This window comes from Balaenoptera borealis, assembly GCF_965194805.1.
Source record: "Balaenoptera borealis genome assembly, chromosome: 21".
Taxonomy (NCBI): Eukaryota; Metazoa; Chordata; class Mammalia; order Artiodactyla; family Balaenopteridae; genus Balaenoptera; species Balaenoptera borealis.
Window position 1 is genome coordinate 27,829,947 of NC_138880.1, and position 20,743 is coordinate 27,850,689.

Sequence of the window (20,743 nt, forward strand, 5' to 3'; positions counted from 1 at the left end):
ATGACATTTGGGTAAGGCATCTCATTAATATATCTTCTTTTAAAAAACATTCTATGAGATTAATGCGAACCCAAATCTTAGTTTACTCAACAGCTGTTGAAGGCATCAGAAATACCACAAAACCAAATTTATTATCATGCATGGGAAGCTCCCAAAGTACCTGCAGATCCACAAAGAACAGTAATTCATTGAGGGAACCAGTGTTTATTGCGTGTTTTTTGTGGGCCACCCTCGTGCCAGGTCCCACAGGGGAGGGCACAGGGCCTGGCCCCTCCGCGGTGGCAGGAGCGGTGGTCTGCAGTACCTAACGGGAAGGCAGTTCAGTCCTAATAAACCTAGAGGCAAGTATCAGGTCAAAGCACATTTGGTGAAATAAGAATGACCGTCTCCTCACAACAGCTGAGTGGAGGAGAGGAAAGAGCTCAGAGAGCTGGGGACACAGGACGACCCCCAGGCGAGTTGTCCCCTCGCGTGGACCCTCCACCCCACCCGCACCAGCGTCGTGTTCACTCTCAGAACACGCTTTCAGACCAGAACGGCAGGTCTAAAGGGGACTGAGACCCAAGTCACGAGCCGTGGTGCCAGCATCCTCGGTGCCACCTCAGGTCCTCCTTGTGTGGAGGTTCCCACACAGATCCCCAGCCCCAGGGCGAGCTCTCCGTCCTGGTCCTTGGTGTCCCTTTCCAACAGCTGGCCTCGGACCAGTGTTCCCCAAGCTTGAATCTAGAGAAGAGGCCCCTCTCCTGCCAGGAAGATGCCCCATCATTTCTCTTGCAAAGCTCCTAAAACTCCTGGGATTTCCTAAGTGATAACAACAGAAGAATGTCTTCAGTTATTCATAACAAGCCCCTTTCAGCCACACTTGAGCTTATGGTAATGAGGTGGCTTTTGGAAAGCCCTGAAGGATGGGGCCAGTGGCCAGCGGAACAAACCTGGTGATTAGAGGATGGGACCTTTCAGCCTCACCCCTGACCTCTGGGGAGGGAAGAGAGGGGCTGGAGCTTGGATCAGTCACCAATGGCCAATGACTTAATCAGACACGCCTGTGTAACGAAGCCTCCGTAAAAACCCAAGAGGATGGGGTCCAGAGAGCTTCTGGGCTGTGAGCAGGTCGAGGTGCCAGGCAAGCGGGTGTGGGAGCTCTGTGCCCTCCGCTTACCCTGCCCTGTGCATCTCTTCCATCACTGCTCCTGGTTCTATTCTCGTAGAGTCAACCGATGATCTAGGACGTAAAAGGCTTCCGAGTTCTGTAAGCTGCTCTAGCAAATTAATCAAACCTGAGGAGGGACATCGGAACATCCGACCTCTGGCCAATCGGTTAGAAGCACAGGTGACAACCTGGACTCGTGATTGGCATCTGAAGGGATGGGGGGCGGGCGTCTTGTGGGACTGAGCCCTTAACCTGTGGGGTCAGAGGCTAACGCCAAGGAGATGGAGTGAGAATTGAGTTAAACCGTAGGCTGCCCAGCTGGTGTTGCAGAATTGCTTGGTGTGGGAAAACCCACACCTCTGGTGCCAGAAGTGCTGTGTAAAGGAGACACACAGGGAGGGTGCTTCCTCTCCCGCCCACCCCGGGGTGTGTACTCACCGAAGGACACCGGGAAAGAGCACGGTCATCAGACCCGAAAGGCTCAAAGTATCATCCTTCCCCCAGGACCACGGAGGCCAGGCCTCCTTTCCTTTGCACAGGAATCATCCCATAATTAACGAAAAGTCTGCTCTACGTAGGCTTGTAGCCTCCAAATACAGATCTCAGAGGGGAAGCTATACTTCAAAATTTTCTACGTCATCAGGCATCTTATTAGTCCAAGAGAAAGAAGAACAAAGTGTACTCCTTTGCAAGCGTGGCTCATTGTTATTACCTTTTCCTTTTCCTTTTATCACAGAGGGAAGAGAACAGGAGCAAGTAGAGGAGAAGTGAGAAAGAACGCAGCAGGGGGCAGAGGATGAGTGACACTGACACCCCTGGGCTCCCGGAACTGCCCCCGTGCCAGTCGCGTGACAGGCAGATGGCAGGAGAGAAGCTCAAAGATGCTCAGGGCGAGGTCGGCCGTGGAGCTGCCCTGTCTTGACAACGTCTTTCCTGCCTCCCCTCCCCTCGGTGCTACTCTTCCCTGGGGGTCCCCGTGCAGAGGGTGAGTATCCAGCCCACCCCACCCTGGGGTCCCCTCTCTGGTCTCCCTGCCCCAGTTATGGGGCATGGCCAGAAATTCCTACACATCATTGTGCCTGAATGTTGAGATTTATGTTGTGAAAGTCTCTTTCCTACACACAGAATGAGAATCCAGACCATCCCTAAAGATGCGCCTGGCGTGTAAACAGTGTGTGGGAAGGACCAGAGGGGGATCATTAAATAGATGGAGTGATGGCAACGGGGGGTGTGACACAACCAGGCAAAAACAGTCCAGAATCTGCCTTGCGCTTGGGAGAGGTCCCACTCTGTGTCCTAGGAAGGCTGGAAGCAGATGTTGTGACAATGACAAAACCGGGACTCTTGAAGTCAGTGCTGTGATGGAAGTCGACTTCGGACCACTGGACCTCTAGACCCAGGTGCTGCTCCAAGGGCTCTGGCCTGCTGGACTGCCAGGGTCTGGACATTATTCCTAATCAGCATTCGTAACACCACTCATTTCACCAATAACAGAAAAATTCTCACAGCCTTTATGATAATCTGCCATCTGGTTAAATTTCAGTAAGGACACATTAGATGCTAAGTGACCAACCTTTAAGGTGCTGGTTCCTATTAAAGTACTTCATATGCTAATTGACGACTTTTGGATTGAGGACCCAATTAGAGGACTTCAAGTGCTATTCATTCCACTTGGCACTTCCAGAGACCCACAGCCCTGTGAGAACTGGCCTTTGAAAAGAAGACTCTAGAGCCTTATTGGACCCAGTGACTTCTGGATTCTCCAAATGATAACGCACTGCTTGATAGTCATAGATATTCCAGGAACACTATTATTTTAGACTGGTAAATTACTTGTTGTGTTTACAGAATGCTCGTCAACTCTTTCAGCCTCTATCCTAAAGCCATCATCTCTGGCTTTCATTGTAAATAATGTCAGCTCCACATTTGTGCAGACTCAAGATGTGAGTCATTCCTCTTTTTTTTGTCTTTTTCTCATCTGACTCTTTCCCAAAGTTGGTAACTACATGCTTTTTTCTATTTCCTCCCTCCTTCCTTCCTTTCATCCTCTCTCTCTCATTCTTTCTTCCATAATCTATCAATTCTTTCCTCACTATATGAGACCTTATGAGGTGAAACATTTACTTATCATAATATAACCCTTTAAGATGATGCCTATTGAGGAGATGTGTACCCTAATAACATTAGGTTACTAAAGGAGAAGCTTGTCTAAAAAAGGAAAGAAAACAATTGATTTTAAATTGCAAGCTTTTCTACTCAGGGACATCAAGCATATACTTTTCTTTACATCTTTGGAAGCCCAAGCTATGCTGGTGAATACAGTGAGGTGAGGAAGCCAGAGAGGAACTGGAGGGAAAGACCACGTGGACATGGTAACGGCAGCATCATGATGTCCTTCTGGAACATTATCGTGGAACCTTGAAAGTTCAGAGAAAGGAGACGACATTTTGTTTGAGAGTCTCCCCCTTGTCATTGGGTAGTTGGTCCCGAAACAACCCAACAGGTACTCAAAGTCTGAACTTACTATTTTAAGCTTTAGAATGGATTGTGTTGACATTAATATATCGTTTATCAATTATGCACATAATTTATTTAAGAATGCTAAGTACACTAATATTTATTAACACTAAATGTTTTTGTTTTGAAGAATAAAATGAGAATCTGTGACATAGGAAAAGGGACTTTCCTGTAGAGAATGGAGCTTTACTTGAAATCGTCTGAGCAGGTACTGTTATCACACAGCATCCCTGAGAGGGTTTCCGGGCCAAGCCTTATTGGGCTGTTGTCACCTGACATCACAGAACCCCTGAGACTTAGGCTGAGTTCACACGGAGTTAAATAAAATGCAGTGTTTGGCTGTTTCCTGTTAGGTAAGAATTACAAGTTATAATTCAGCGAGGCCCGGCAGGCAGGGTACGGTACCACGTAATGACACACCTGCTCCAGGTGTGAATTGCCTCTCGGCCTCGTCCCAGCCTCTGCTTGTCCATGTAGCATCGAGAGCAGATTCCTTGTGATGCTTTCATTGGTGACCTCACAGTGGTCGTTTTTGTGCCCACGCTTTTCTCCAGTATACTTAACACGGACTTGCCATGGAAGTAACCATATTCTGACAATGAAAGCTTGATTTTTATTTGACTTAGTGGCAGACTTTGAACCTAAATTACAGTGCTAAGTACTTTTTAAGTATGCACAGTTTACCCTCACTTTTCCCCCAAAGTTTCTGCTCATTACCTATCACTTGCTTTAGGAATCTATTCTTAAAATCAATAACTATATAAGTTACTAACGTAATTCTTTCTCTCAAATTATGTTATTGACAACATAAGATAAACAATGTTGGCAGTCTTTATAAACTATGTATGTAATTTTAAATTATGAATTAAGGTACAATTAGTTCAAAAAGTATATTAGAGCTTTTCTAGGGAAGGTAAGATTATTGATTATAACCATATTGTTCTGATTGTTGCTTGTCCTAAAGAAACAGTAAGTTAGAACATTTCTGTGTATGTATATTTATAACTTTATAAATATATAGATATAAATGTATTGTAAATAAATGTATATGTATATAAATATATATACATATATGTAATACATATTTTACACTGAAATGCTATAGTGAAAGGATCACTAAAGAGAAGAAAACAATTTGTATTTCCTTCAGTTCTAGTGATGTGGCTTTGAAACATTTTTTCTGTTTTTAATTTATTTTTTATATGGCAGGTTCTTATTAGTTATCTATTTTATACGTGTTAGTGTATATATGTCGATCCCAATCTCCCAGTTCATCCCACCACCACTTTCCCCCCTTGGTGGTGTCTCTCTTGGTTTCATTTTCTTTATCAGTAAATGACTGGATTTGTCCAAATCAGAGTCTCCTGAAGTGTGCTTTTTAACGCCGGTCCCGGGAGGCGCTCTGTGAGAAGGATGCCATCGTCTGGTCAGTGAGGGGAACATGGTGGATCCCACCCCCCTGTGGAGGCACGAGGCACATTGGAGTTTTAGAAGCTCTGCAAATTCCTAAGCTTGGAAACAAAATACAGTATAAAACTTTGCTCTTGGTTTATAATTAAGAATTGTTTTCAGCAATAACTATTGTTATTCTTTGGTAACGTATCGTTGGGTTGGATGATTTCCACTGTCCTGAGCCCCAGCTGCTTGAAAACAACCTCAGAAACATATTTACTTCTGGGGATTTAAATATGACTTCGTTGGGTAAATTATTTAAAAAATAGATACTACATAATAGATATTTTATGATAAAAATGTGTTATCATTACTTATAAAATATAATTATAATATATTCCATTTATTAGAAGTCAGTCTTCTCTAACCTTTCTCTTGTTTCCCAGGAATAGAGAGTTAGTACAGAAAACGTGTGTGTGTGTGTGTGTGCGTGCCTGTGTCTATTTTAAAAATGAAGACCATGCACTCATTGTCACAGAGAATATTTGTTTCACTCCAAAGCCAAAGGCCAGTAGGCTTAGAATTTTATGTGAATTACGACTTTTGGTATAACCTGTGTGTGTGTGTGTGTGTGTGTGTGTGTGTATAATATATGCTTTCTATATATGATTTTTAAAAATGTTATACATATATGATATATATTATATATTCTAAATATGTTTTGTAGGTGGAAGTGAGTCCTTTCTAGATAATAATTAATTCAATTAAAACAATTGAATTAATAATAATATGAATACTAATTTAGTTCAATTAACAATTAAAATAATGTATGTATGCCAGGAACTGTGCCAAATTCTAAAACTAAAATAATGAAAATAAAGGATCTTTCTTTCAAGAGCCCAGTCAAACACTTTGGACAAATATCTGGAAGGGAGTGATCAGGGACAGAAGACCCGCGGGAACTGGCCATGGGCAGAGGCTCATTGGAGGCCACCTGAGCTTCAGGACCATCCACATGCCCCTCATGACTCCCTGCGGTACTCCTGGAGAGCAGACATGGAAGCAGATAATGCATTTTAACCACAGTCCCATCTGAAGTCGTTTTTCTAAAAGAATTTTTCAAAGTTGCTACTGAAAATGATCAGATTCAATTATGCAGGTACTATAGATATTGGACCAATTCCAAAGCGTAGGTGTTAGTAAGTGAGGCTCCAGTGTGTCACCCCGCACCTTCCTCCCTGTGCCAACACCGGGTCCTGTCTTGTGTGCGTCTAGTCAAGAGCACACAGTTTGTACCATTGTTGAGACATTATATATTTAGAATTTTTTAGGAGGAAAGGATCAAAATAAAGAATGAACAGGCTTTACTTGATCCTGCCTATACCCAATAGCAACAAAAAGCAATCATGTAGCCGATGGAAGAGTTTAGCTTCAACTCACTCATTTACCTAATTATTTCCACAGCATGAGGATTTAATAATTCCTGTTTGTTCTCAAATGCATATGCACTTCTTCAAATCCAGGAGCAAGTATCACTTTGGCTTACATCTTAAATTGCCTTTAGAATAGTGAAATCAGGAAAAGAGAACAAAAACATCTTTTCTAATTACGGTAACTCTACTCATCAATTGAGAATTACCGGGCTTCCCTGGTGGCGCAGTGGTTGAGAGTCTGCCTGCCAATGCAGGGGACACGGGTTCGAGCCCTGGTCTGGAAAGATCCCACATGCCGCGGAGCAACTGGGCCCGTGAGCCACAACTACTGAGCCTGCGCATCTGGAGCCTGTGCTCCGCAACAAGAGAGGCCGCGACAGTGAGAGGCCCACGCACCGCGATGAAGAGTGGCCCCCGCTCGCCGCAACTAGAGAAAGCCCTCGCACAGAAACGAAGACCCAACACAGCCAAAAATAAATAAATAAATTTATTAAATAAAAAAAAGGAATTAACTCTGGCTGCTCAAACCAAAACCCTGTTGGGTGGAGAGGACAAATTGATGCTTTGTGACTTCACTTTATTAACAGAAGTTGAAAGATAGTCTAGGGCTGTGGCCATCAAGAAGGGCTCTTTGGCAACATGACACGTGAGCAAAGCCTTGAGTGAATCGGCCAAGTGACTCATGCGGGGAAAACGTTTTTGGGTGGATGGGACAGAAAATGTATCAAGCAGGAGACAGGTTATACTCTGTGTTGAGGGAAACCAAGGAGGGCTGCTCATAGTGAAGAATGAGTGCAGTTGAGTTTGCAGGGATGGCCAGGGTCAGGTGACGTGCGTGAAACCCTGTGAGTCATGGAAGGAACCTCAGATGCTATTTTCAGCCTGAGGGAAGGTCATGAGAGTTTTGAGCAGGGGGTGAAGGATGAGATTTCCTCATAAAGTATCGCCCTGGCTGCCTACAGGAGACCAGCCTGCGGGGTCATCGCAGGGAGACACACGGGAGGCAGTTGCCTCAGCTTAGAGGAGAGAAGATGGTCTGCACGGAGGGAAGAGCCGGTAGAGAGCCACGAGGACGTGGGTTTGGGCCTGAGCGACTTGGGAAACGGAGCATCATTTACTCAGCTTAGAGAGACCGCGGGGAGGCGCAGGTTTGGGAAGACATATTAATCAGAATGCGTTTTGCTGAAAATGAAAGAATACACACCCCTAACACAAACTGGCTGCTCCTGGCTGACCTTGGTTCAGAAACTCTGGCATCCTGACCACATACAGGTCATAGGAAGGAGGGAAGGTGTAAATGCCATGCTTTCCACGCAGGAGTGGGCTGTTATGTCATTGCTTTCTGTCTGTGAGGGACACCAAGAAATCCAGAGGGAAGCAGAGGGCCGCAGCCTTGAGATGAGCAGTCCACGAAATATCTAGGCAGGAGAGAGAGTGTCCAGGTGGATTCTATAGTTCAGGGAGTTACAAGCAGCAGATATAGAAATTCAGAAGTCATCCAATTAAATATTGTTTTTAAGCCGTGCGATTCCATGAAAACACTTAGTGACTAAGGACAGATAAAGAAGTGAAGAGAAGATATGTGAGAACCTAGCCTTTGGGCAGACCATAATTTAGAGTTGTTTGTAAACACATTTATCGACATATTCTTCTCTTATTTTTGTGCTTCGTTTTGTTTGTATACCCAAATATGTAATAGAGCAGGGATATTTTTATCCAGCCTTATTTCCCCAAGTGACTCGTCAATAATTCCACACTATTTATGTAACAATCCAGATTTTACATCTAATTTTAAATGTTGCCTCTATGACCTGCTAAAATTTTACATTTGCGTGGGTTTACTTCTGAAATCCAAAATATGTCCTAATGATTTGTCTATCCCTGACCCTTGTTAGGCTCTTTTTACTTATTGTCGGAATATACTGCATCGAGATTAGTATTAAATTATTAATTTTTAACACATAAATTAATAAATTTGTATTTTTTTTCTCTTCTTTCAGAATTGCTCTTATCATGTCTTGGCTGGCATCCTATGTGTATCCTGCTAGGTGAATCTGGGAACAGTCATAACCTGTCTCACAAGCAAAGGAACAAAAATACCCTTTCATGATTGGGATTACAGGTGTGATAATGTAAGATGATTGATCCGATAGGTGTGTTTCTTTTATGAAATCATCTATAAAATCAATGAAGATGTGCAGAACTATCCAAGGTGGGACATGTTATGTCATGGTTCTACAAATATGCCATTTTGTATTTGTTAGGGAACAGGGTTCTCTTCACAAACACAGTCACACACATGTGATAAGGGCTCCCGCATGCTGCATCTTTGTAAGTGATAGTTAGCCTGGTGCCACGATTCGTGTCCCAGTACCTACGGCATGAGTCTCACTGTGCAGCTGTGCTGGCGGGCACACAAACATCTGACATTTATCTGACCTTAACCAGTGAGCTATGAATTCCCCACGTTCTTCGTGGTGAGGAAGTCCTATTCTGAACCACCAGGGGTGGGAATACATTGGAGACCAGAGATCACAGAAGCATCGCTTTCCAGCTTCTTTTCTCAATTTTGTAAAGGTTTGGTGAAAAGAGAAGGGTTCTGTCACAGCAAAGGAAGAGGAAGCCAGATTGCTGACGGGGAGGAACAGGGAGAAACATTTGGAAGTGGGTTTTTTTGTTGTGGTTGTTACTGACTTTTGGTTCTTCTTTTACTTGGTAAACAGAAGCCGGGCAACTTCCCCAATTCTGATTATAAAGGCTTATATGTACGAAACTCTGAAAGTGTTCCTGGACGTGAGGAACAGCTTGAGAAGTAAGGAAGCCCTGGGGTTGTGCTTTAAACTTTCTGGACCTCAGTTTTTTTGCATTCATTTTAATTTATCAATTTACTTGCAGCTTGTAGGGGGCTAAATGATTTGAGGCCTGGTAAAGGCCTCACATTCTAAAAGCAACGTCTGGTCCTTCGTGTGGATAGTTTGCTGAGGGGAACATCTGCATCTCACAGTGTATTCAAAAGGAACTTTCTGCTAATGGAAAAATGCATACTACACTTTTCTTGCATAACTTCAGTGATTGTTTTTAGGTGCGTTTGGAGTAGAAACTGGAAAGGGAGAGCCCTGGGAACAGAGACAGTAAGAAGTTCTCTCCATCACCTTCCAGCCTGTTAATAGAATCAGGACCAGCAGTTCTTTTCAGAGAAGCTTTGGAAGGTCCAATAAGACCAGGAAAAATATGTATGTTGCTTATGCTGAAATATTTGTGAAGAAGTTGCTTTCTCTCTCTTTGCATGTGTGTTTGTATGCACATGCACTATTCTTTTTAAAATATTATTCTTACTTGGAGTTAACTAGAAGGTAAAATAAAAGCTGAGGTTTAGTTCTTCAATTATAAAGTACTGAACTTTGCTTGGACAAATTAGCTTAGAAAACCAATGGGTGATGACATTTACGGTAACAAGCTGGGCTCATGGAATTCGGTGGCTTCTGGGGAAACAAGTGAGGGCACCTGGTCCCTGGGTCTGAGGCAGTGGTTCCTGTCACCCCTGGCATGAGCTACCCAAACAGGGCAGACAACCAATAACAAGCTCAGGTAACTGGGGTTTTAGATCCTATTTCTAGTCTCAAAAACATAATTGAGAGAGGCTGAGCCGGAATGGGGAGGCTGAGATTTGTTCTTCAGAAAACCCGTCCTGACATCTTACGTAGTCTGTTAAGGAACAAAATGGCGCACAATCATCTGCTAACAGCCTTTACGTCCTCACCAGAACAACTGCGTCTCACAAGGCTCAGAAAAAGCAGCCATTTCCGTGGGCTAAAACCGTCCACTGCCAGTCTTTCCCTCTGAGTTCACCGTTCTGAAAATGAAAGCTTCCAGGACCTCAGCATGGTAAGAGGAGGTGGAGCCCGTAGCATTTCCGTCCTGAGAGATCCTCCCTAACAAAGTTCTGGTGGGAATTCCTCCCAAAGTCAGACAGGGACGGGGGAGGCCCGGGCCCGGCAGGGCAGGCAGGGGTGTCCCCCGCTTTGCGACTCCCAAACCCCAGTCCAGGGCCTCATCAGACAGTGTTCTTAATAAATATTTGCCAAATGTATTTTGGAGCAGAAATTCGTATGTATTGGTTGGGCTCAGTAGTTGAATGGGTGTTAAATGGCTTGTGAGGCCTCTTTAAATCTCAGCTTGCAGGCCTCAAAGGTGGTCAGTTCATTATAACAATAACACGATAAAATAATCAATAACAACAATAATTATACCATGTATTTTCTCTAAAATATATATTAGACACTCATGCATATATGTATTAAATACGTATATATTTTATAAATATATATATAGTTTTTTCTCTTTTGAGAAATGAGCTAGGTTTTGAATATACATTACCTACCCAGTGACAAGCGCCGAGTGTGGAAAAGGGAAAGGAACACAAATAAAATGTTGCTCTTCCCTGAAAACAGCGTCTAAATTGGATGGAAGCAGATAAACAGATTAATTTCTCAGAGGCTGGTAAAGGCTCTGCTAGAATTATGACCATCTTTCTGCAGGAGTCCAGAGCAGGGAACAATTCACACACAGTTTCCTGAAGAGTAATATGAGTTTATGCAACTGATTATGCAGAAAACCACTGGGATTCCTCGTAATGAGTTAATAAAAACCTGTGATGTTCTGGACGGGCATTTCAGCGGCCATTACGGAACGCTGGACCCCAGAAAAGAACGGACACTGCTCGCCAGACAGCTGCCAACATCGACAGCTAGAAATCGCCACTCTACCCAGATGGATTTAATCACCTCAAGGAAAGGCTGTTCCACAAGCTGTATCTTCAGGCTTCTGCTCACATCTGAGCTTCCAAAGCTCCTTTTTGGTGGGTCTAACATTTTCCTGTGTATTTGATGAACTGGAGGCAAAATGGTCTGTACGAGTTTAAACCGAAACTCAACATGAGCTGCATGACAGGTAGTATCCATGAGATGCAGTTGTTTTATTCGACCAAAGGTAGTTGTTAACTTTGGCTGTTCACCTGACTTCTCTAAAGGTACAAATTTTTCAAAATTAAAACTATCTTTCCAGTTAGGCTTTTGGGTGAGGTGAGTGTTTTCCAAGCTGTGTTCTAAGACGCTTCGGGCCCCACAGATGCCCTGAGGTCTTCCACGGGGGGGCGGGAGTTTCCGAGAAGGATTTCAACCCTCTTTAGCTATGTCTTCCATGCACAACTGAGTCTTTATCTAATTTTTAGGTGATACTCTCCTGTGTAACCTGAATGTTGCTGCCTCTGCTTTCCCATCTTAAAGGGTGGACGTTTTACCCAATTCCCAGGCAATCCAGTTGCTTCGCCTTGTGGCCTCTCTGCAAGATTCTCTTCATTTGCTCCAACACTGTGAATCTCTGCTCTGCTCTTGCTGAGAGCCATGTGGGGTTCTGAGTTTCAATCTATCCAAAGGTCCCATGTGTCATTCTTGATCCCAAATCAAGTTGGGTAGAAGAGGCACTCATTCTTCCCTTTAACATTTTGAGTTTTTTCTTTTAAGATTTGCCAAATACAGGACTCCAGCTGCTAGTGGACACACACAGTTCCTAACTCAAGGCTCAGCTAACTTCAGAAAATAACTACACTGAGGAGAGACCAAGTTTTATATTCCCATTACCTTGCCCTTTCCCCTAGGACGTTGTCATCACCTTTACACAAGGGGCTCTTATTCCTTAAGAGGAAAGCGATCCTGACCTTCAGCCACATAAGCATCTGATGGCTTTCCACAAATGTTGTAGACTTTAAGTAGAGAAAAAGGAAGGAAGGAAGTGGGCATCTAATTTTAGTTCAATCTTTCCCCACATAGGAGTTGTGGAACTCCTGGTTCTGCCCTGAGTACGTATGTCAGGATTTTTGGATGCCAGTGACAGAAGCTTGAGCTTAAAAAAAAAAAGAGGAATGTAGCAAGCATAGAACGGAAAAAATACATCATTTCTAAGGACTACAACTAAGAACTGATTTTACGTGGCAGTCTGGACTCTGTCTTCATGTTTTTATATCTTTCTCTTCTGCTGTGTGTTAGATTAACATCCTCTGACTTCGAGGACAGGGGCTGACCTCACAGCCTGAAACTTGTGATCCAAAGGAGGAGGTCATCACTCCCAATCTGTCTTTATTCTACACTTTACTGCTGAAAAGATGGCAACATATGAGTCCTGGTCTGCTTTGGTTTAGGTTACAGCCTTATCTCTGTGAGCAGGATAGATACTTGGGTTCACACCGCAAGAACCACAGGCAGGCCTGGAAGCGTGCATTTTCTCAAGGAAATCGGGAGGACAAAAAGGCACAAAGCATGTTGGAAAAGTTAGCAGATGCCCACTAAACCTGGCCATCAATTAAATAACAATAAAACTCAAGATGCTTCATTTTGTCACAGAAAACCAACAAAACCCATTTTGAAGAATATATTCCCCCTACTAGCATGCATTACATTGCACTTTAGTCTAAGTACCTTCATATTGTCTTAAGGAAATTGTGTTCATTCTTTCTCAACCAGGAGTAAGTCAATATCTTAAGCCCCTTCACAAACATACACACAAACACACATTTTTTACTGGCTACTCTCACTGTTGATCAAGGAAACACAAAAATGATTTAAAATCTCCACCTGATAAAAGCTTAGAGATGCAGTAGATGAACTCACATGCATAGGGTAGTTGTCAGTTTCTCCTATCATGTTTGTAAGATTTAACTTTACTTAAAAATTTCTACTACTATCAATATTTGACTCTTACTGGTTTATAGATGGCATCCCATTTCTCTTTTAGATATATTTTTTTGTTCAAATATATGATAATTGAATAATTGATCATTCTTCAAGATAAAGTGATACTCATTAATATTGATAATATTTTATTCTATTATACAATTTTGGGATCCATCACTTGAGAAAGACCATAGATGCCAACCAATTATAGTTAAGTTAAAGTTAAATTACTTACAATATTTCATCTCCTTGCTTCCCTTGTGGATGCGGAATGAAAGAGAAGTAGTTCGCAAGTCTAAATGAATTCCTCTGCAAAAAAAAGTATGTAACATGGAGTTTAAAATATTAAGGATTCATAGGGAAGATATCAAATGTCTACATATCTAGTTGATAGAATGTCATGTGCCTTGGCACTTACTATGGAAAGATTTCCATTTTCATTGGATTTTGCATGCATAACAGGTAGACTTAAACAATTGATTGAAATCAGAAAATGTCAAAGCTGTACTTAGAAAATTGAGCTATATTATTTATTGTACACCAGTATTAAATCAAGAAAAAAACTCACAGACAAAATGGAATGATAGTATATCTTTTACATCTAATCTGAAATTTTACATATGGCAACAACTATTGTTAAATTATCCATAGCTAATTGGTCTTAGACTGAAATATACAAGTAAGCATGTTCTAGACTACTAACTGGTTCATATTTTATGCATTTGCTTAATTAGACATTTCCTTAACTATTTATTTGCATTGGTTAATTTTTCTGCAGTATTCTATTGTACATTTTTATCTATTTTTCTTTGGTATTCACCCTTTTGAAGTTTTAAAAAAAGAAGTGGCTATAATAATATCAGATAAAATAGACCTCAGAGCAAAGAAAATTACTAGAGACACAGAATGACATTACATAATGATAAAAGGGTCATCTACTGGGAAGACATAATGATCCTAAATGTCTATGGCCCAAACAGCAGAACCTCAAAATACATGAAGCAAAAGCTGATAGAGCTGAAAGGAAAAATAGACAAATTCACAATTACAGTTGAGGACTTAAGCATCTCCCTCCCCACAACTGATAGAACTACTAGACAAGAAAACAACAAACTTGCACATGCTCTGAACAACAGAATCAACCAACAGGATCTGAAATGTTAAGATTTCCAAATAAACAGAAAATGTAATAAGTCACTTTACCAAGCAGAATTAATAAAATTAGCATTCATGTCATTATAATGTTTATAGTTTCAGTAGTTTATACAGAAAACAGGGTCTTGGGGAGAAATGTTTAAAGATACTGATTTCACATTGAGGAAAATGCACAGGAGTGCCACCGTTTTCACCAAACATGGTGAAATTTTGATAATTGTATGTTGTTATACATGAGCGTGGCAGGGTTCTTAATGGGCTGTTAATCTAATGTGACCTCTGTCACTACTACCAATAAATGAACACATATTGAAATAATAAATGATTTTCTGAGTATGACATCTGAGGTCCTTTAATCGTTTTAACCCCAGCTCTTTTAGGAATTGGAAAACTGATGTGGAAAGAAGCAGACAGGAAGGGTCTTGGGTAAGGACCAAGTGTAGACGTGGGTTGAGGCAGACACTGGTACAGACAGAGCAGGTGCAGGTGACAAGAGGAAGAGCTCTCAGGTAGCAGGTGCTACTTTGGGCATGTGAGTAAGGAAGAAATGTTTAATGGAGGCTTGCGGCGTGGACTGGTGGGGAGCAAGTAGAATGTAGGAATACCTATGCCCAGAGCCAGAAATATTTCGTGATCCAGCCGGGCCATGACTCAGATTCCCGGCACCATTAAGTGGTGAGACTGGTAAGAATACGAGAAAAGCTTGCAGTTGCAGGGATTCATGAAGTATGATGATATTTAAAGAGAATTTGGGCCAACCAGCTCTCAAAAAGTGTAATTCTTAAATGCTTATATTTGGAATGATACAGGAAGTAGATGCTACCAAAACCAGAGGGGATTCCAAAAAGGCTTGAACTGAGAGAAGCTGGGAATCCAATAAAGGAAAAAAGAGGAGGTAGCCCTCAGGATGGTGGTGGAGAAATCCAGGAGAGCATCTGTGAAACAGACCTCGAGGGAGACCAGCTCCAATTGAAACAGGTCAGAAACCTCTGGGCAATGTTTGTTATACAGAAGGAAATTGACAGAATACCAAATTGAAAGGAAATGTATAGGGCTACATAAATAAGTACATATGGGGTGGAGAGGGCAAGTTAGAATCTGTTGACCTGAAACAAATAGATGCCAGATATTTCTCCAGCAAAGATGGGTTTATTTGGGATCTTCAGAGACTGCATTTTGGGGTCTGCCACCATGGCGAGCCACGTGCAAGCCCCTGCCTGGCACGGGAAGGAGAACACTCTTATGCAGGGGGCAAAGGCAGGTGGGAGGGCCGTAGTGAACAAAGAGCCCATGGCTCTTCATCGGCTAAGTCCTTGCCAGGAAAGAAGAGGTTGGGCTCTGCTACCATCAGAGTGTGAGAGTTCCCCTTCTGGCCCCCCAAATCTATTTAACTGAAGTTTCTGTTTATTAATTTTTTACAAATCTTAAAAGCAATAGCATTGTTCAGGAAATGAAAAGGAGTCTTGTGATATACGGGGCTTGGCTGTGAATAGCATTTGCATTGTCATAGTAACATAAGAGTTAATATTGGTCTAAGCAAATTATGATGGAAAAGAAAGGGAAAAAGAAGAAATGGAAAGTATTGTGGGGAAGAGGAGGGGTGAAAGTGAGCTAAATCCCCATCTTCCATACTCAAAATGCAATAAATATTGTCACAAAATGAAAGTCAATAACTAGCAATTAAAGGATAATATTTACACTTTAGAGGTAGATACCAAGAAATTTATTAAAAGGGTTGAATTGTTTGCCAGTGGGAGGGAGGACAGGGGCTGCTGTACCTTGTGAAAGTTGGCGACTCTTTGAATTGTGGGCAAGTATAATTCTACTAAAAAGAAAAGCCGACTTAAGAGTAAAACAGCAAGAAAATAACACAGTGATATCCTAGTGGCTATAAAGAGTTCAGATATTTCCTTAAGCTCAATTTACTTCCACTGGAGAATGAGAGCTAGCTGTGGACGTGGATCAGAGAGACAAAACAGTCTCCTAAGTTTTTTTTTTTAATGTTTTCTAAAATAGAGTGAGAGCATCAGGAGACACAGACCCTTGAATTATACAGAGGAAATATATGCTTAATTACTAGGCTCATGAGGTGAGTGACCAGCACACGTCTGAATCTTAATTTATAATTCATTTGATGATTCTGAGACCCTGATTATCTTTAGGAATAAAATGCATACAACATGGTGAAATATGCTTCTTTATTTGGTGTGTGACATAACAAAACCACATAATCATCACAATTTGTTCCTTCTGATTGATAGAGCCATTTGGGCACCCTTAATATCATCAATTAGAGTTTTATGCATAATTAAATTGTACAGCCAATTAGTGCACAATGAAATAAAAAGGTCGGCTAATGAATAATGGAAATTCTCCACGTGAATAGCGAAATGCTGTTTTGAAGGCAGTGATTTCTCTGCAATGTCATTTAAACCACTAAGCTGGGATCGTGAGTCAGATTTCCATTTCTGGTCTAGAATTTTTCATTTATTTTTAATTAACTAACTAGATTGTAGCTCTGCAAGAAAATGAACAGAGGAGTGATTTATTTACACACTGGATCCTCAATCATCGGTTAATAGGTATGAGCAGCTTAAATAGTTCATTACACATCATAAATGCCCCGTAAATCTTATCTATTATAATCATTATTCCAAACCAGAAGCGGTGCCGCTATTTACTTTGCAGGAGGTTTATACAAATAAACTCCATGTTCTGTAGAGTCACAAGCCTTTCTTTTCTGTCTTTTTGCACACTTTTCACTTTAAGGAAATGAGTACTATTTTGTTCTTTATTTCTGAAATATTTTTTTATCAGAATGAGGTTCTTGAAATGAAGCAGCTCACTGTCTGTATTACATTTGAGAATGCTTCACTATTTTCCTGTTTTGGTAACCAACCAAGGCCATGCCAGTCTCATGGTTAGCAGTAATAAATACACTAGCCTATTCTCCTTTGCAGCGTCAGCACTTGGAGAGTTTCGTTTTATCTTCTCTGATTGGTTATTCTGTGATTTGACTGTACTATGTCCCTCTGACCGTTCCCTGTGTTGGTATTCCCAGCACACTTTTAACTCTTTAAATATAATATTTATTCCATTTTAAATGGAGTCAAACTATAAACAATAAGATTTAACTGATCTTAGTATATTACTTTGAATCGGTAATATCAAATTCAAAAGACTAAAAGGGTATAAAGTGAAAAGTATAGAATTTCATAGATTCTACACTGTGCTTTTTTTTTTTTTAACGTTTTAACATGTCTGAGGTTGAAATATGGGGATATGTCTTATAACCAGAGATTCATGACATTGTAATTCACGCTGTTCTTTCCTGATTTTCCTTTTTAGTGGCACATCTTAAAGTTGGTGTTGAGTCAGATTCACTGAAACATGGGATAGCCACCAGCATCACTCAGTTTCCCTTCCAGGTTCACCATCGTGTTCATTATACACCCTTTGGAGATTCGCTGTGCAGGTTCCTGTATCTGCAGTGAAACTATGTCTCCTATTTTTACACCAGCATTAGGATTCCATATGTAGTCACCCATGTCTTGCTATTATCCCATCATAACATGCACCTCAAAGGTGTTCTTTGCCAGTTCAGGCTGAGCTGCTTCATTTTGGTGCCTGTTTAGTGGATGCCCGTCATTTCCTGACGCTCCCCCGCTGAAGAGCATGGAGCCATTTCTAAGGTTTTGCTGTTAAATGCAACAGATGCAATAAATATATTTTAAAGAGGACACTGACACACATACAATTATAGCTACAAGTAAAAAACATAGTAATTCATGAGCAAAAGCATTTTTAATATTAAGAGAAATTTTCCACTGATGTTGCACCAACTCACAATCTCACAGCCAAGAGTAAAGGTGAAATCTGTGTTCACACTCTCAGGACTGCCCTTGCCTATCATACTCTTTTCTCTCTTCAATACCAAGGTGAGAAATGGTCATTCACTGTACTTTTTTTATATATATAAATTTATTTATTTATTTTTGGCTGCGTTGGGTCTTCGTTGCTGCACGCGGGCTTTCTCTAGTTGTGGCGAGCGGGGGCTACTCTTCGCTGCGGTGCACGGGCTTCTCATTGTGGTCACTTCTCTTGTTGCGGAGCACGGGCTCTAGGCGTGTGGGCTCAGTAGTTGTGGCATGCAGGCTCAGTAGTTGTGGCTCGCGGGCTCTAGAGCGCAGACTCAGTAGTTGTGGCGCACGGGCTTAGTTGCTCCACGGCATGTGGGATCTTCCCAGACCAGGGCTCGAATCCGTGTCCCCTACACTGGCAGGTGGATTCTTAACCACTGCGCCACCAGAAAAGTCCCACTCACTGTACTTTTAATTTGTATTTCTCTAATTATGAGCGGGGTCGAGCATTTTTACATCTGTGAGAGCCACAGTTTACTTTCCTATGAAAGGCCGTTCCTATATTGTAAATCTTTCATTGGGGATAATCTGCATGGAGAAAAGTTAATGCTGTAAGTTTACAACTTGACCAGCTTTCACAAGCTGAGCACCTGTGTCGTCAGCCCCGTCAGCCCCCGATAAAGACATGGAAGGTTAGCAGCCCCGGCAGAACCTTCTCTCTGCCCTGTCAGTCCTTGACCGTCCCCCTCACTCTGGGCGCGCACACACACGTGCACCCACACACGCCTGCGCACATACATGCCCGCCCTCTGCGGACCCTCTGAGCTGGTGATGGCCCAGGTACAGGGGCTGTTGCAGCAGCACGACCGTCACAGGACAGGTGTGCAGCCTGCCAGGAGCTAAACCTGCACCTTATTAAAAACAACTGTCTTTAACTCACACTCAGACCTTTCATCCCTAAAGGTCAGGTGCCAGAGGAAAAGGCCTTTGTTATAAATGTTTACAGCGGCCTTTTCACGGACACCCATCAAACCCCACGGGCGCCGCTGTCAGGGGCGTGCTGAGCACAGATGGGACCACGTCCGCCCAACAGGAGAATCTGGGGGCTGAGCCAGCATCACCTGCTGAGCCCTGTCAGCTGGGATCTCCCCAGAGCATTTACCAGCCAGGCTGCCCAACTGTTGTTGTTACCTGGAAAATAAAGAAAAACCCAAGAACCGCCTGAGGGAAATCCTCCAATTTAAACGTAGGTCTCTAGAACCTCCTTTTGTCCTGACTGTTACTCAGCAAGTACCTGGGACGAGATGAGCTCTTCTGGGCGCAGCTTTAATTAGGGACCCAGCAAGGCTCAGGACCAGGCGAAGTGGAAGCAGTGGATGCAGACGTCGCTCTGAGTGTATGTTTCCGGAGGACTCTCCCACGCTCACTGACACCAGAGGACCTTGGGTAACAGGCAGCTTGGAATACCCAGCGACGGCCTTGACCATCAGCCCAGGATTGAGCATCTTTTTGATGAAGTGTGCACGCTGTCAGATTGCAAAGAACACATGACACTGGTTGGTTCCAGGGACCCAGGCGATGTGGCTGGTGCCGGCCACTGGGACTGGGACATCGATATTGTAATCTGAAAAGTGTCACCCACGGGGGGGCACCTGCAGTAGCCTTAGGGGGGCCAACGTTTCACCCGTAAGCAAAGCACATTTGCCTTTGCCGTAGAGCGGCCCGGTGGCTGCTCAGAGCTCAGCCGAGCGAACTCCTGACGCCTTTGTTGCAGCCACAGCTCTGTGTCCTGATGGCAGACACCCTTTATTTCAGATCTGGGGACGCCTTGACTCAGTAGCTACAGCCCCCTTCCTCTGGTGCAGGCTGCAAGGCTTGCGGCATCCATGTAGGATAACATGTCTTCTCCTAACAGAGGAGAGTGACAGCAATGAAAGCACCATGAGGGAAACTTGTTTCATTTCTACCTTTTGCTGCTCAGTCCCTAAACATTAGGGTGAGACAGGCAGGACACTGTGGGATCCTCACTCGTCCAACCCCCTCCCTCTAGGCTTGGGCTGGAGCATTTGCTTCTGAACCTCACCGAGTCACTTCACATCCCCTAGCGGTCTGTGAGGTGCTCATCTCTTCCCTTCCACAAAGTCACATCTGCTCACAATCATCTTCTTCACCAACTTCTAAGAACTCTGAAGGGCCTGGTTTCACCCTACGGGCCAGCTAACGTGTCGGCCGGCAAGGATGCATCACGTTCCTGGATCAGAGACAAAAACTCTGTTAATCACGGCAGAGCGATCAGCATAAGCGTCGTATTTGCATCGGTTGCCCTTGACCCCAAATCCCACGGGGCGACACAGACCCAGGAGGGTGCTTCCTCTGTTCTAACTTTGAGTCACAGCTGAAGGACCCCTCGATATTAAGGAACCTGAATTTTTTTATAATCGTCTGCTACACATCTGCCTAACCTTGGCTGTGTAAGAAGCAGCACTTCCAAGGGCCATGTGCTGTAGA

General features: G+C 42.9%; 1 long non-coding RNA gene across 3 annotated transcripts; it reads left to right on the forward strand.

The window, feature by feature from the left end:
• Positions 1 to 2,142: 2,142 nt before the first annotated feature.
• Positions 2,143 to 18,535, forward strand: LOC309619781. 3 transcript variants are annotated; one of them, XR_014239222.1, is made up of 3 exons: positions 2,143 to 11,350; positions 15,185 to 16,464; positions 17,724 to 18,535. It is a non-coding gene; the product is annotated as an uncharacterized lncRNA (long non-coding RNA). The 3 variants fall into 3 exon arrangements; XR_014239223.1 differs by having other exon boundaries at positions 2,143 to 8,614; positions 9,216 to 11,350; positions 15,185 to 18,535; XR_014239224.1 differs by having other exon boundaries at positions 2,143 to 3,653; positions 3,798 to 11,350; positions 15,185 to 18,535.
• Positions 18,536 to 20,743: the final 2,208 nt, after the last annotated feature.